Genomic DNA, 14,572 nt, shown 5'->3' on the forward strand with positions numbered 1-14,572 from the left:
TTTGCACTTTAGTGTAGACAGGAGGAGGCCATCTAATTTTCCTTATTTGCATGACGGAATGCAAAAGGTTGTTAAAAGGTGGCCTACACGTGTGTACACTGCCATTTTGCATCTGTCATACAAATGAAGTAAACACTGCCTGCCATATGCACATGGCAGGCAGTGTTTATAATGGATTCCTATGGAGCCCACCTGCTTTTTGCTGGAGTAAAAAGCAGGCAAACCCCAGCATTTGTAGCTGCATAAAAATCCAAGCTGGTGCAAATGCTGGCATATTTGCGGAGAAGAGGATGGGGGCGGTTGAATTGTAATTTACGATCAGCCTCTTTTCCTTTCCATACAAACAAATGAAAATGGGGCATGAAGTGAATGAACCCATAAAAGTCTTCTGTTACACTCCAGAGCAATATGAGCTCCAATGCTGTCTGGAGATCAGGAGGAAGGCCAATTTGCAGACAGAATGGAATGTTCAATAATTGAGACATCAAACCTCGCCATTGTATCCATCAGAAAAACAAAGCAAGTCTATTCTTGAGCCATTTCTTTCTAACCACATCACTTAAAATTGCTGGGAAAAAGAAATAAAATGCACCTCATAAGAATCGGGATGGCATCATTCATGTGCCTAAATCCAAGGAGAGGCCCGTAATATAATGAAAGAGCAAACATCAACAAACAGCAGACACAAGTAAAAATCACAGCTGTCTTCCATGTGGATGTGGAGATGAGAGATGATACAAAGGAGGAGGAGGGGAATAAATACGTAGGAGTCCTAGTACTTCAGGAGCAGACTTTGAAACTGGATTCTGAGTTTTTTTTGTTTTACTATATACAAACAGGCAGATATCAAATGACATCTCCATTCACCATGCTTATCAGAAGACAGGCCTTTCTTGAATAATGTTATGGGCCTGTTTCACAAAGATATCAGGTGGAGCATAACACAGATGCCTTTGAGCATCTTCCTGAAATTGAAGAAAATCCAGAGATGCCTAAGCATCCCTGAGATGTCCCTGAGCTAATTTTTTATAATCACATTTGCATGTGCGCATCTCAAAAATGCTCCAAGAATCTACAGACTTGCTCCAGCCTTTGTAAATTGGGTATAAGGTGGTATTTGCAAATCAGAAATACTCACAGGCATCTCTGATTTCCCATTGAATAGGAAAGCCAATACTCCTTCACTCTCATTGCTTAAGGCCTTCCACTTAGTACTTAACTCATTGCTTAAACTGTATGAGCAATTGCTAACAGAAATTACACAACACTCTGTTGTTTTATAGTCAATTAACACTGCATGCAATATGTGATTAAAGGCTCATAACAAGAAAATGGTTTCCGTTAAAGCCAATAGCCAAAGCTATTGGCTTATAATGCCTCTAACTCAGCAGGTGCTGATACTAAGAGTGGGCTGGAGCAGTTCTGTGTATAGTGGAGGGTGTCAAACTCCGGTTCCACCTCCCCTATCTCCTCACCTGATTCTTCAGAGGATAGATCCTTGAGAGGATTCTTCTTCTTTGGAAGCTTCTTCTTCTTGTTGCTAGATGACTTGTCCTTATAAATCCGGACCTTCTTTTCGCGGAGATAAGGTCTATCCCCTCCAGAGGCCACCGTGACAGTAGTGGGAACCTGTCTCGGGTGCCTCCAGTGGGGCCAGCCTCACTTTCAGGGAAAAAGCCAAACCAGAAAAAACCCTGTAGATCTTGATGGTAAGAGATGAGGTGGACAGTCCTTGATAACCCAGGCTGTTGGAAGAAATAATCTCTCCTAGCAGAAACCGCTGTGGGCAGACGCTGAAGGTGGATAGCGAAGGCTGACTGGAAGTAACAGATGTCCGCGACCAGTTTCCCAGACAGAGCTCGGAATAAGACTTGCAGGTAGAACCTTTCAATAGCAACAGGGAAATCGTAAGTAAGTAGCAGGATAATAGACGAAAAAGAGGAAAGGAAAGGAGAATAAATGGCCTAAGAAGGAAACCCGAAATGCATACCCAGTGAAAGGAATAGATGGCAAGATACCGCCGAGTAGAAAATAAATCAGATACAGGAAGAGAGTGCTGCTTTCCGAGCGGAGCCGAACAAAAGTTGGAAGTACCGGAAGGCAAAATGTAAGTAGCAAACAGTGCAAACAGTGCCGCGCACCGAGAAGGCTGCAGGCAGCAGGGAAGGAACGGCGAGAAGCCGAGCAGGAAAGTAGGAGGAGCCTCGTACCCAGGTAAGCAAGACAGCAAGGCACCGAAGCAGTGAAACCGCAGAGTACACGCCGTGAACCCAAAGACTAGATGGTAGGGTTGTAGCGCGGCAGAATAAGAAAGAAGGAAATGCAGCGAGAAACAAAGGTTGTACAAGATTAGGATAAAGTTGGAAACTAAGGCGGCTAAGAAAGCCCAATGGAAGGTAAAAACTAGAGAGTAACGGAGCGTTAGCGTGCGAGAAACAAACACAGATACAACGCACCGCACAAGGGGACGGAGTCAGAACATATAGAGTCCGCCGCCATATTGGATGAGGACTAGAGCGAGGTAACTGCTAGCTAGTGCCGCCAGCGGTTCCATAACTTCCACCCCTGATTCCTGACAGAGGGGAAGGCTATTCCAGCGATTGCTGAAATGGGGAAATTGTTGTGCTTTAACAGGCCAAACTAAATAAAAGATCCCTTTGGAGAGGTTAGTATAGTAATCACAGAAATGTGAAAGTAGAATAAGGAATTTCAGATCTGTGAATACAGAGAAGCGTCTATTAAAAATATTAAGACACAACCCAAAACAAGGAAGAAGGGACAAAAAACAAAAAGGACTAATACATTTGAGTGCCCGTGTAAAATTGCAAATAAATAATTGAGGATGGACAGGTCCAGTAAAGTTATCCTATAAGCCTCAGATGATAGCACAATAATCCTTGTGGAGGAGAGAACTAGAACAACAGTAGCAAGCTGTAATAATGGAGATGAGAGTTTGACTGGGACTGGCCACACCTGCTCCTGTTCCCAATTATAAACAGCCCCCATCTGGTCCCAATCATGAATGAACTTATAAGCTGAGAAATGTTCAGTTAGCTGTTAGCAAAACACTAAAGATCAGGTAGCTGTCAATAAGAGTAGAATAGGTTGTTCGGCACAAGCAAGGCCACAGGTAGTTTGCATTCACATAAGTAGGAGGTTGCAAAATACCCAGATTGTCTTTACACAAGTATTACAGACATGTGCAGGTAGTAAGGATTTGCGGCACACACAGGCAGGGAATTATTAAATGGTGGCATGCAAGAAACAAAGAACACCAATATGGTGAAGAAAGAACAGAAGCACTGCCATTACTCAGACCAATCCCAGCAAGGCCTCAATTCTGAAATACTGCATTTTGACATAAACATTGCTTAACACAAGATTCCAGCCACCAAGCAACAAGGTCATAGTGCTGAGAGGAGTTTTGCTTAGAAGCCGAAACCCCACCAGATAACATTTCCAGGGGCACACAGCTTGCAATTATTAAAGTCAATTAGTTTCACTTGGTAGCAGAGAGAAATTCACATTTCCTTGAATGCCAGGTGCAAGTAGCTACCCTGCCAATTGATCCATAACAAGTGAATACATAATGCCCTAAGTGGCTGACGTGAGAAAGCAACCACACGTTAACACAGCAGAAAATCCAATAAATAAATTAAATGGAGCTCTGAACAGTGATCCTTTACATGGGGATCGAAACAATGGTAATTTATTCCAGGCCCAAATAGATAGTACACCTGCTATTTTCTTAGTACATCAGGACACAGAGATGACATGCTAAGGCTACAAATAGACTGGCTGATAAGGCCTCAGGTCTAGGAACAAGAGGGGTGTATCTTCTTTAAATTGGATCATAGTGGTGCGCCCATCTCTCCTTCACCAGCATGTGCCTTGGCACCGCATAAAAGTGCTTGAGGTCAGATGAGCAAATAGCCGACGAATCAAACCCTGTTCTCTTATTGACTAATGTAGTAGAGTGCCAACCAATAGCATGTTAGAATGACATGTATCACTGTAAAAGGATGTATCTAGGAGGAGTTATTAGTTGAAGAAGGACCAATAGTAAATGGTTTGCTTAAAGATAACAACTATATGTTGTATGCTCTAGCAACAAATCAAGTGAGAGAGCAGACATTTTCTATCATGATTATTATGACATCAGTTATGACAATGTCCTTGTTTAAAATCTTGCTGAGATTGAGATTGTCTTGTGTGCGTTCTCCCAGCGGCTGTCTGTGTTCAAATTAAGCTGGGTTTTCTCGTGCACTTGGAGTTAGTCCATTAATTAATATTTTCTCGTATCGATATATTTGTGCCTATCTTAACATTTGGAGGAACAGCTGAAATACCCAGTGCTTTGGCAGAGGGTTGAGGACTCCTAGCCACAGCTACCTTGGGCGGCAGAGTCTACCTGCATGGAGCGGTTCCAGTTCGCACCTAAGAAGAGGTTGGCAGGAGCCCAGTTTCAGCAAAAGTCCTGCCTGGTCTCGCAGATGGCCCCTGGGTGCAAAATGTGGAGGAGGCAGAAAAAGGAGACTCAATGCAGATGCACCTCGGGGATCATAGGATTGTGAGTATATCTGTGCATGACAATACCTGCGGTGGAGGGTAAAATTGTTGTTGTTTAAGTTGAAGAAAAAAAGAGTATTGAAGAGAGAGATAGAAAAGAGGAACCTTTGATAGTAGTTCGGGAAGACCCTGTGGTCGGGTGTAAAGCCCAGTCTCCTTCGGGGGGGCAGTAAAGAGATGAAAAGAGGAGATACCCCAGATAAGGGGCAGACAGTGTGTAGAATAGATTGTATTTGATGCTGATTGTTGTTGATAGAGTTTTGGTATATAATAGGTCAGTAGAGGTGTTTTTGTGTGTTGGTAGAGTAGCAGTTAGGATGGTTTGGAGGTAGGTATTGAATAGATTGGGATTGTGTATTGTTGCTGTGAGTTAGGAAGGTGATTGTGTTGATATTGTAAAGAACTTTTGAGGGAGGGTCTGAACAATTTCAGCTTAGTACTAGAAAAGCGTTGCACCCATTCTTCATCATCAGAATTAATACGGTCTAAGAGATTTACTATTTTGATCTTGAAGGCGTTAATGGTTGCTACAGATCCATCCCCCATGATTTTCCTCAGTTCAAAGTACAACGAATTTGAAGGTGGGGAAATTATCATTGCACAGCAAGACAGCTGCCACCAGAAAAATCTTGCTTGCAAAGAAATTAGCCCCAATTTGTGTCTAAGAATGGAATTAGGAAGAACTGAGGATAGACCCAAAGTTTTCTTCCATATCTGGCCCTGTATCATGCTAAGGACAAGACCCAGGTCCATAGTGGACCTATCCAACCCATACAACAGGATTGGTTTGATCTAGGCCATGTAAAATTGAATCAATGGTAAAGTAGCTGATCAATCGATCTGGTCCATGTTCAGTAACAGTGACATAGTCGATGTCTCCTGAATGACAGTATCTGATGAGACGTTTTCAACAGTTTTTCCTGATTTATCTGCTGGGATCCATTTTCACGTATTAGGTTTTCCCAGCCAATGATGACCGAAACCTGAATGTTTGTTCTAGTTGTTGGTCCGCATTGGAAGGACAAGGAGTCCATTGATGTAGATGAGTCAAGATTTGTTTTCAGTTCCTCCATTAAAATGCTCCCTGGCTTCTGGGCTGCAGAGACTTACATTTGTAGATGGCGCTAAGTTGATAAACAGATTCTTGGTGGCTACACTGGATATTGTCGCGGACAATTAAATCACAAATGAGATGTACAGGATCACAAGCTGCATCTTTAGTTGGGCTCAAATACGTTCTAATTTGTGTCTGATTGTTTAACAAAACACACACTTTGGAGGCTTGCTTGACCCCCTCTACCTCTGATCAAGGTAAGGAAGTTGCTGAAGTCCCAGCCAATGATGACCAAAACCTGATCTCTTGTTCTAGTTGTTGATCTGCATTCGGAGGACAAGGAGTCCATTGATGTAGATTCGTCAAAATGTGTTTTCAATTCCTCTAAGTTGATAAACAGATTCTTGCTGGCTACACTTTGAACTGGGACATTGTCGCAGACAATTAAATCACAAAGGAGATGTACAGGATCACAAGCTGCATCTTTAGTTGGGCTCAAGTACGTTCTAATTTGTGTCTGATTGTTAAACAAAACCCAAACATGTGAGGCTTGCTTTACCCCCTCTACTTCAGGCGTCACAAGGATTCTAGGACTAAGTGAAGGGCCCATATAGAAGCCGGCCCCAAGGAAGCCACATTAGGCAGCATATTTTATGATTTTATGGATAGTAAGTTCATTGGGGTATAGTACTCCATGGGTGCGCCAGGATCTAAATATGTCAGCACATCAAGCTGTGTAAAAGTCCCCTTCTCTGTATTGATATGAGCCTCATTCCTCGGGCCAGGTAGACCTGAGGCAACAGGAGTGTCTGTATCACTTGTTATAACACCCATATGCTTACAAAGACGTAAAAAAGATGTGTCCAAAACACTGGACTTGTTCAGCAGCATAGAAAAGTCCTCACTGGTAAGCCCACAGTCATTAATAACTTTAGTGGATTGTAAAGACCCAGAAGCATGTTTTGCTCCCAGTTTACCTTCTCTCTTTCATCTATAATTGGGGAAGCAGATGTTTGTTTTGCCAGATTGTTGTGACAATTTTTTTAATTAGAGTCACTTCACTTGCCTCCACCTCCATCAGTTGGCAGAAGAAGGTCATTTCTGCTTCTTTTGTAGGTTTTAGTGTAAGAAGGCCTGTCTCTGTTGTGGCACATACTTTACATATTGCTCCACTGATTTTGGAAGCCTCTTCAGTTAGAGCGTTATTTGTGGGGTCCTACTTGCACTGCTTTAATTGTTTGCTGCGCAGTGCTGCTGCCATTGTTCCCAATTAGCAAGATGACAAATCAGGTTTACTTGTTGCAGGCTAGCAATCGCCTCAGCATGTAGTGACCTTTATGCTGTTTCTTAAAACTCCTTAGTTAATGTTATAAAGACTGTCGGCCCAAATGGCCCAGAATTAAATATGCCCGTCCCATGGGCTGGTTAATCCAACTGCAAAGAAACTTTAGCCCAAAAGCTTTGAATTGTGAGCTGATACGCCTTTGCAGCTCTGCAGCTCCACAGTCGCCATACTCGCTTCCCCAGCTGGTTCCAAAAGTACAGCACCTCCACTTTTGTGGTCTGTGTTCTGTACCTTTTATTAAACATAAAGGCACAGAAGTAGGTGCAGGATCCACAAGGAGGTCCCAGGAAAAAAGCCGCCGCAGCTCAGAGCCTCATAGAACGCTTGAGGACACCTGACCTGACTGTCCTAATTTAGCTCTCTTGAGCTGTTGGCCTATTGAAGTGTGTGATGAAATTATTATCACAATTCAAAAACAGAGAGCAAATATGCAGACTCTCAACAGACTCATACTCAGCCACCCAAAGTCAAAACTCGACCACCGACCTGTCAGCGCTCTTAGTGCACTCCAAATGGAAGAAATGGAGAGAAGATACAGAGGTACCCTACTCTCCAAACGTCACATCATCCTCCCGGGTTTAGTAGGGTTTAAGAAATGCTTATCAAGATTTGGCAAGTTTTTGCAAGCTTGGTGAACCTCCAACGGAGATCTTCAAAACCTCTCCTCTCCGTGCCTCTCTGAGGCAGGGTGCTGAATGCACTCATTCCCAATTCAAAAACCGGCATCAGTGATGTGATTTGTAATGTCATCAGTGTTCTCTTACAACATGTAATTAGTGATCTCATCAGTGATGTGATCTGTTATGTCATCATTGTGGTCATAGCCTGCGCAACAGGGGGCGCAAAGTTAAGGTGGCTTTAACTGAATTTCAGGGGTTTTGTTGTATTACGTTCTCACCTTAATGTCCCTGCAACTAACGTGTTTTCCTTATATTTCAAGGGTTTTGTTACAAGGTATTGGTCACTGTGACTTCCCTGCAACTAAAGATTTTCCTTGAATTTCAAGGGTTTTGTTATTGCATACATAATTCACATTACTAATACAGACAATTCAGCTAATCAAAACACTGTATTATGTCCAGAAAGTAAAATAAAAAGCAACTGAAGAACCACACCCCCCCCAAATAAACCTGCTGTTAGAAAAAAAGAGTTTGCATATGTACTTAACTTGTTAAAGTATTTACATGTATATGTACTGTTCATGAATAGTTATTAAAATCTGCAATTGGCAATATATTTAAAAATAAATATTTACTAGACTATTGGCCATATATATATATATATGTAGATATATTTATGTATTTTTTTGAACAATTTTATTATAGCTGCGTCTACTAAGGATACATGCACAGCATATGGAGGGGCGGGGATAACCTGCATGTCCAAATTGAGCCAATAGAATGTTGCTTCCTTCCACGCGACTATGCATCTTCGCGCCTAATAAGCCAGTCTATGGTTTTATGTGCTGTCGTTCTGCGCCTACACATTATACGTGCCAAAAATCGAACCAATCACAGTTTGCAAAGTATGGACGTGAGTACGCCCATGCCGTTTAACGTAACCGCATGTACGAGTAAGCCAATGAGACGTAGAATTCCTGTGACGTGGCTATGCCTCTTCTCACAAAATTCATCAACCAATCATAATATGCGCTGTGGCTCGGCACCTACACGTGACTTGTACGCATGTGAACGAACCATCCAATCAAATGTTGCGCTGCAGAGATGCGGATCTACCCATGCTGTCTGATGACATCCGCGCATGCGAGAATTTCCAATCAGGCGCAGCTGTTTGTATCCGCGAATAATCACCACACTAACAAAAACATAACTTTACATTGATCATTGCTTTCTGTACTTGCTAGTAAAAGATTTCCTGAGTAACTGCAAGTACTTTTGGCATGTTACCCCTTAATCTCCTTATCCATTTTACCCAGTTTTCCCAAAATCCAATTTTCCTTTGTTCTTGTAATTTGTTTAGTTTGTCTATTTTTTGTTTTACTTTTTTGTTTTCTTTCTTTTATAAACGTTTTGATTTTTTTGCAGGATTGTCTTTTTCATGTTCTAATTTTTATTCTTTAAATTGTCCTCCCCGGTTGGGCATTGCAACATGTCTGACCATGACAATAGGAGCACTGAGGATGACCTTATCATTTGGGTGGACAATCGTTCACCACCAAGAAAGAAGCACACAGGCATGAAGAAAACTGCAGACAGTGGTGCTTCTTTAAAGTGAAGGAACACCACTTCAGGAAAAAGGTGGAAGAGGTACTGTGCACCGTCTGCAACAAGACCCTACACCGTGGGCCTTCCAATATTCCGTCTCAGTCTGGGAACATTAATAATGATTAACCATCTGGTGAGAGTCCACTGGGACGATGTTGATGATGAATATCGTGAAAAGAAAAATGCGTTGGCCCATTACTTGTATAGACAAAAAATTAAGCTAATTCGAAATTGCCTACAACATCCATAGTTTGTGCACCAATAAATGCATTTCACTACAATGCACAATTGTTACAATACCTTACAAAGATTACTTAATGCTACATGATGATTAATTTACAGATTACTTTATGCAACCTTCACCAGGAAACCAAGACTTATAACATAACCATGTCTTCCATTTTACAAAGAAATAAATGAAGACATGCCAACACTGTAACATTATTTTGAGTATTACTCATTTTAGACTATACCTATATTATAAATAATATGTAGACAATAGAAAATGTTGTGAACGAACATATTAACACTTATCAAAAACTTCACTAATAGCATAACAAATCTCATTTCCATACTTCTTATAAAATATGTGTGCTTCCTTTTTTGACTACCTAAACACATGAGAAGTTCATAATGACTTTTAATATCATACACATCATATGTTTAAAAAACTTTAAACAATACATTATTACCTAAACTTCTGTTACCACTGATACTGCTACACAGGGTTGAATACCTATTTTTTCAATATCAAATATATTCTAAATTATAAAATTATATCTACATTGTCACTTCATAACTTCTATCATAATTTGGAGTGCATCCTTTTCTAGCCACCTACACACGTTAGAAACTAATCACAATTATCTTAAACCTACGATACAAAATGAAAGAATATGCACAGTTAAATGACTGAATAGATTGTTTGACTTTTCCAAAAACTTTGATTTTGTATTTCAACTGCACTCTATGTTTTTGTACCTACAACCTATTGTTTACCTGTTACATACGTAAACAGTCATCAGCTTCTACACACCCTTACACCCCAAATAATGTGCATGAAATGATTTGAACACTTGTACATATTAAAATATACAGTGTTTTACACAATAAAACAGAAGTAGAAGATTGCAGAATGCTATTTCCCTTTTCTAAATTATATAATCTTCACAATACGACCTCTACATTTATTTAGTACTATTTTAAAGAATACCCTAGTAGCAAACCATGTCCTACTTTACATAAACCACTTATTAGTATATTGCTCTATTTCAATTTTTATGTTGCAATTTTTATGTTTATATTCACAAAGACTATAACACATATATTTTAAAACTTTGCTTCTAACAACATTAAGTAAGGATTCTTTAACCCCTTTGGCAATCTAGCTTAGTGGGTGAGTATAGAGTCATTACACACAAGCCAGTCTACTTCTGTGCACACCCATGTCGTGAAATGTTCAGATTCAATAAATACCCCCTGGTGAAAAATAATTGCATATTTTAAAAATGTTCTTACTAACAGAAACTTGAATATTTACAAAATTCATTATTGACGTGTTAATTTTCCTACCATCTACATTGCATCTTGAAATATAATCAATAGATACTTACTAAAAACTAGATTTTGCAGTGTTGATTGTAAATTACAACCGCAGTCACTCCATTGCATGTCATGGAATGCTTTAGTTACAAGATCGGAACATTTTACACTTTTCTGATCAGGCACATGCAGATACACACATCTTTCACAAAAATTTGGAGTAAAATATACTTTCTTACATTTTGGACACATATGCTTCCACTCATAACTAACTGCAACATACCTATCTACATTAACAGTTTCTTTCACTAATATCTCAAAGACATTCATTAAAAATTCTTGAGTATCCTCCTTTGTCTTTTGAGAATATGTTTCATTTCCACTTGCAACAGCTACTATATTTTTCGGATTGACATTTGCCGAATGTAAACTGTGTGGATTTTCATCTACAGACATTTTAAGAAATGAAAGTTTCACACATAGCTGCTTCGCTGCAGTTGAAGCTATTTATTGCATCAATGGAGTCATTTGAAACAACATACGCAAAGTTGCATTGCAATAGCATTCAACTCCTGTTTAATTACTAAAGCTGCAATGACAGTATGTTGCAGTTGAAAGACTCTCTAACTCCATTAAATTTGGTTATTTGTTCCAAAAAGATGCAGTTCCCGTAACGTAAACGGGTTGATGATACCATCTAAGGTGACTGGAATGACTCGGGCATTACTGGCTTTAATATGAGCTGCCAACTTTCATTCCTTGTGTCCGAAAGCTGCTGATGAAAGCAGCACCCGGCTGCGTTCGAAATCCTAGATGGCAGACGGACTTGGCACTAAGGAGAGGAAAGAGGCGCACACCGGCATGACACGTCTGACTGGTGCGGTGAGGATCGAGACAGCGAGCGAATACTGGTGCCCCCCGATCCCAGTGAGCAGCCCGGACCCCAAGACTGGTGACCCATAGCAGACGCAGTGTTACCGGAGCACTATCTGAAAGGATGATTTCTCCCTCTCCCGCCTAACACTGAAGTGCGGGTCCCGGCTCCCGGGCGTGACACAAGGCAGGGTAACCATTACTTCAGCAACTCAGAGGCCTGGTGTTCTGCTGGGTGGATGGTCCCACCAGGCAAGGGGGATCAGCCTGGCTGGGGATCCGACCCGAACGGAATCCTCGGGAACCACCACACTATACATCAAAGGCCCCCGCAGTGAGTGCTGCGGGACAGCCGTGCAGCAGCACAACACGACACACGCCAAAGGTGCCCGCAGTGAGTGCTGTGGGGAAATAAAGCAAAAGCAGTGTAAAGCAGTCCTGGGCCCCAGCTGCGGAGGACACAGACATCTCAATAAGGGAATGAAGTCAACCCCACATGGAGTGAACCGGGGTATCCAGGGAGCAGACCATCTTTCTGTCAGAAATCCGGGAACCTGGTTCCGCGTTGACCCGTCGTGAAGAATATATTTCTTCCTACCAATGTGATTCTCAGGAGTACGAAAGGACAGTCTAAGAATCCAATTGATCGGAAGATGGTGTAGAGTCGTTGGGATCGTAGAGCTGAGCGGCCCGCAACTTCCCGGTAGATGATGGTTCCAGGTTCCAGCCAACGACTGCAGAATATTATACTGATTACAATCAAATACACCCCTTTCAAGAGAACACGTAACAAAATCTCAACAGACTAACCTGCAGAAAACGGTTTAACCAGAAGTGTTTCATGCAAGAATGTCCTCTATACTGGGGTACTCTGGAGACCAGAAGAAGAGAAAAGACAATCAGTACCAGAGAATGAGTGGAAGAAATAATGGTAAGGAAAGGTAGGTTTCTTACCCTTTTTTCCCTGGAAGTGAACGTCCCTGGCAAAGTCCTTCTTCTTTCCTGTAGGAACAGTGTGATGGTATCTGCCCTCTGTTCGGTGGACCAAACAATCCAAGGTGTAAGAAGTCACTAGTCCAGCAACCACCTATTCCCGCCGGCACGAGGACGCCTAAAAGGTGCTCAGGAAGTCTCTAGTCCAGCACCAAGCCTGTACCCGCCGGCACGAGGACGCCTACAGCACCCTGGGGAAGGACAGGGAAGGGATTGGAGAGGGAAAAGGAAGGAAGGAAAGAACGAAGGTAAGAGGTCTCCCAAGCTTCGAGGTCCGATTTCGACAAAACCAAATCACTAGGCAAGAATAATCCATAAACAATCCGAGGTCAAGATACAAGAACAGGTAAGGATAATCCAAGAGCAATCCAGTAAACGTAATCCGAGATCAAACAAAACCACTAAATCTGAGCAAGAAAAAACCGCTGTCACTATTGGATCAGAAGCAGCGAGAAGTGGGCGCCAGATCATTAAGTACTTGAAGTACCGGCACCAAGATGGTCACGTGACCCAACACGTTTTCTATCACGTGGAAGATGCTGCGTCCACTGACGTAGTCTCCATGGCAACTTCCACGTGAGGCGTCGGGAACGCAGTTCCCGACGCAAATGTGTTCCGTGCGTAGAGCGTGGATACCGCAAGCCCGCCTTCTGTATGGTGGTATAACGGGACAGAAGCTTTTGGTGAGGATGAGACACGTGAACCGCAGGGGTGATACAAGACCTGGAGCGTTTTCTGACAGTATCCTCCCCCAAAGGACCCCCATGCCCCCGAGAGGCCAAAAATTGGGAAACCAACAACGGGGCATGCACATTCTGCTCCGGTTCCCATGTCCGTTCTTCCGGACCGTAACCCTTCCAGTCCACTAAGAAATACCTGGTACCACGAGAAACCCTGGTATCAAGAATGGAATTGACCTCATACTCCTCCACCCCTTGAACCGATATCGGAGACGGAGAAGCCGGTATCCTGGTGCTGTCTACACAAGGCTTAACCATGGACACATGGAAAACCGGATGTATCTTCCAAGAGTGCGGAAGTTCTAATTTGACCACCAATGGACTCAAGACGTCCTTTATAACATAAGGACCTACAAAACGTGGCAACAAGCATCGTCGACCTGGAATGCGTAGGTTCTTAGTGGACAACCATACCCGTGTACCTGGAATGTAGACGGGTGCAGGACGGCGATTCCGATCCGCGTACTTCTTCGCCTGTTCTTGTGCTTGTTTCAGATGTTCCAGCACCCTATCACGGACCAGAGACAAATCTTTGATACAAGATTGAACTGCCGGACAATCCTCAGGTAGATTCCAATCAAGAGGAAGGGTGCGTGGGTGTTGCCCATACAAGGCATAGAATGGCGATGTTCCCGTTGATGAATGGCTGGAATTATTATACGCGAATTCCGCCAAAGGAAGAACTGCTAGCCAGGATTCCTGATGTTGAAGGATGAGACACCTGAGGTACTGCTCCATGGTAGCGTTAACCCGCTCTGTTTGACCATCCGTCTGGGGATGGAACGCTGTGGAACACCGTTCATCTACCCCCAAAGAGAACATTAGATGCCTCCAAAAACGCGACGTGAACTGGGACCCCCTGTCAGAAACCACAATCTCAGGCAACCCAAAAAACCTGAAAACATGTCGCAAGAACAACTCTGCCAGCTTAGCAGCTGATGGCAGACCTTGGCAAGGCACAAAGAGAGACATTTTAGAAAAGCTGTCAACCACCACCCATATGGTATCAAACCCATCAATCAAAGGCAACTCCACCACAAAGTCCATGGTAATCATCGCCCAAGGTCTGGCTGGCACTGGTAATGGTTGTAATAACCCCATAGGTTTCGCTGAATGGGACTTACACTGGGCACAGATGGCGCAGGTCAAGATATATTGCGAGACGTCTCTTCGCATGGAAGGCCACCAACACCAGCGTTTGAGGAGTTCAAGAGTTTTCTGGGAACCAGGA

Source organism: Ambystoma mexicanum, chromosome 2p, assembly GCF_040938575.1.
Source record: "Ambystoma mexicanum isolate Mex_15411 chromosome 2p, UKY_AmexF1_1, whole genome shotgun sequence".
In the NCBI taxonomy this organism is placed as follows: Eukaryota; Metazoa; Chordata; class Amphibia; order Caudata; family Ambystomatidae; genus Ambystoma; species Ambystoma mexicanum.